The sequence below is a fragment of the Octodon degus genome, unplaced genomic scaffold, assembly GCF_000260255.1.
Source record: "Octodon degus isolate 3935 unplaced genomic scaffold, OctDeg1.0 scaffold00038, whole genome shotgun sequence".
In the NCBI taxonomy this organism is placed as follows: Eukaryota; Metazoa; Chordata; class Mammalia; order Rodentia; family Octodontidae; genus Octodon; species Octodon degus.
This window is the reverse complement of record NW_004524614.1, coordinates 5,995,173-5,998,381: the sequence shown is the minus strand read 5'-3', so window position 1 is coordinate 5,998,381 and position 3,209 is coordinate 5,995,173. Positions and strand designations below refer to the sequence as shown.

The 3,209-nt window shown below is 43.2% G+C and overlaps 1 protein-coding gene across 1 annotated transcript in view; it reads right to left on the bottom strand.

Annotated features, from left to right (window-relative positions):
* LOC111816723 (microtubule-associated tumor suppressor candidate 2-like) overlaps positions 1–3,203 on the bottom strand; it is a 241,256-nt gene extending 238,053 nt beyond the window's left edge. The window contains exon 1 of the mRNA XM_023715055.1: positions 3,003–3,203. The gene's annotated coding sequence lies outside the window, so the exon portion shown is untranslated. The remainder of the gene's footprint in view (positions 1–3,002) is intronic.
* Positions 3,204–3,209: the final 6 nt, after the last annotated feature.

Here is a 3,209-nt window from a genome sequence, read left to right as displayed (position 1 = left end):
GGATGGATGGATGGATGGATGGATGGATGGATGGATGATATATGAGTAGATGAAGTGTATGTGCTGGGAAGAGTGAGTTAGGGTAAAAAAGGTCAGTATACATTCAAATTCAGATAGCAAGCGGCAATCATTTCAGAGAAAAAAATAAATTCAGGTCCTGGGAAAAAGACACTTCTGGTAGCAGGACACAGATGTACATCACAAGATGTACATCACATCTTCCCAACACCCTCTCAAACTCTGCTTGATGCATATAAGCCTCTCACTTGCACATAAAAACTGCTAATCGGAACAAACTGATAATTTATCTAGTCCTTCGCAACCTGCCTGTGTTCTGCAAAATGTTTTCCAAGTACAAGTTTGTGTGCTTACTGTTTTAAAGTTCCTACTGGAGACACAACCTAAAGCACTTATGTACAAGTCTCCTACAAAGTTATGCTATCTGCTCCTACTAACTAGCTTTTTATTAATGAAACATTCAGCGCTTGGGTTTCTTCATCCTCCCTCTTGGCAGCCTGCCTCTGACATACAGAAGAGTTTTAACCCATTTTTCTCATATTCTCACCCCCACCTTTGCTTTTCTCCACCTCCAGCTCACACTCAGATCCAAAAATGTCCCCTTCATGTGAGGTTACAGGCACAGATTCCAGTTCAAGTAACCACCTATTTCTGGAACTCCACACAGCCCTAGCTTAGAGCTCTGCATTTTCTCAGCAGGTCAAATCCAGCATGGGCCAGATTTCTTCCCTTTTTCATGTTTTCATAAGATGACAAAAAACTAAAAGACAACTTTCTAAGTTAATATTTGAATAGAACTTGGAAATGGGAGCCAATTTGGGGTTTGTGGTGCCTTAGGTTCATATAAATTAGGTAGAAGAGTGGTAGGGGGAAAAAATCATTCTCCCCATTTAAAAAGAATTCAAAATTACAAAAACAAATTTAAGGGCCAGCCAAATAGCTCAGTGGATTAAAGCACTGGCAAGCAGGCACAGGGGCCAGGGGCCAATCCCCGGGCCTGTTGTGCCCGCCCAGCCCCAGGGTATGTTGAGAGGACAATTGGCACTGGGCGTGGTGGCACACACCTGTAATCCCAGCTCTTGGGAGGCTATAAACAAGAGGATCACTCCGAGTCCCATCTAATAGTGAGACCCTGAACACCCTGTAGACCCTTCCCTAAAATACAGAAAAAAAGAAAAACTTAAGTATGACCATAGGAACAAATTGTTAGTGCATCCTCCTCCCCACAAAAAAGTCTCATTGGGAGCTTTGAACCTTTAGATTCATTGGATTCCATCAGTTGCCTCTGCTGGGAGATATAAAAGACTAGGGAGCCTTCCAGCAGCACTCTGATCTCTAGAAAATCACTAAGCATAACAGTTTTCTATTGCATCAATCCTCCATCCGCTATTCTTATCTCTTTCACAAACCACCATCCCTGCTGTTCCCTCTAATTTGGCGGCAGCAATTCATTATAAAATAGGCATGGGGACTGGGTTGGGCATCCTCTCCTAGTTTGGACTCAACAGCCTAGTTCTGTGTCAATTATGTAATATTCAAAACAGGGAGTAGCAAAAGCACAGTTGAGGCTCTTACATAAGCCTTCATAAAGCATCCATAAGGTCTGATCCCAGGCTTGCTTGGATACTTGGAATTACATAAAATAGACTGAATCCAGTGATTCAGAAGCCAGATTTACTTCTGACATTAAAAGCAATAAAAAGCCCTTTGCACTCACCTCATTAGTTTACACTGTACTAAGATAACAAGTTTTTAATTGGATAAGGGAAATCGTCTTTAGTGAGATTTGAGTATTTTAGAATATAAACACGAAGAAATATCCTGACACAGTGCTCAACTTTTTCAGCTACCCGCTGCACAATGCATGACACCTCTTAGGACTTCTGTGAGTATTCCACACCGACTTATGTGTCCTGGATAACATCAACTGCTCTTTCTAAGAAAACTCAAGAGGAATTATTTAGACAAAACATGAGCACTTACGCGCTGAAATCTGCCAGCACATCTCCTTTCCAATACCGCTTTTCTCCCTGATTTTTCCAGCTCCATATTACTATAAATCACTGAAGCTATACCTTAGGCTACAAAGTGGTAAATTAAAAGAAACAATATTTTCCAATTATAATTGGAAAACAAATCCTAAATAACAAGGTACCACTCCAGACCAATTAGAACGGGGGAGGTAGGGGTGGAAAGGATGCCTGGACATCGGTACATCTAATGCTTTCTGCTTTAGTCTTCTCACCTGAAAAAAAAAAAAAAACTAACCGAGCAGAGCTCGTAGGTGGAGGGCAGAGAGGGAAGGACAGAGTTTAATAACTGGCAGCTCTCTTACTATTTCCGTCCCATAGCAAAATGAAATCATCTAGTTGCTGAAAAGCCGTAAAGGATATCTGTGATATTTTCTTAAAAGCATTATCCACAAATTTCCACCAATTTTCATAACAGGCTTCAAAATCAGCTTTTGGGTTTTAACGCTTTACAGTTCTTACTAGGGAGTTTTAAAGGGTCCTATGTTGTCTTAGAAGGAGATCTCAAGCTAAGACCGAGCTTATCTCCAAGGAAAGTTTTGGTTTAAAGCAGAAATTATGGCTCTGATTTCTTGTGTTCTTCTTGGATGCTTTGGTAGTCACTCCCAACTTTACCAATGGCAAATATATCTTTAAAGCACTTATATAACAGTGAGTACAGACGTCTTTGGTATTTTGCCAAGCGTACTTCTTGCTGTGTTTGTATTTAAAATAGAATGGTAGTAACATTACTTGTGCGTCTGCAATTCCTTCTGCGCACAGGCTCAGAACGAGAAAAAAAAAAAAAAAAAGATGAAGGAGGAGGAGGAGGAGAAAAACATGGATGGAACGAGCCGCTCCACTGTTTTTCCATCCTTAAAGCTCGAAGGAAATAACACATTCATACTAAATTAAGACGAAGACACAGACCACATTATCCACACCGGGGGGTGGTGGGAGCACGCTTTAACTAACCTGCCATCGCCTCTGACACGGCGGTGTTCAACCTGGCAAGCTGCGAAGGTGCCAAGCGCGCAGCGACGTCTCCGCCGGAGCAGGGGTCGCGGGCAGGAGGGGAGCGCCCTGGCGACCGCGAAGCCGCGACCCCAAGTCCCCGCACCTGCGCTCCGGCCCCGCGCCGCGCCGTCCGCTCACCGGCTGGGGAAGGGCCGGGCGCGGCGC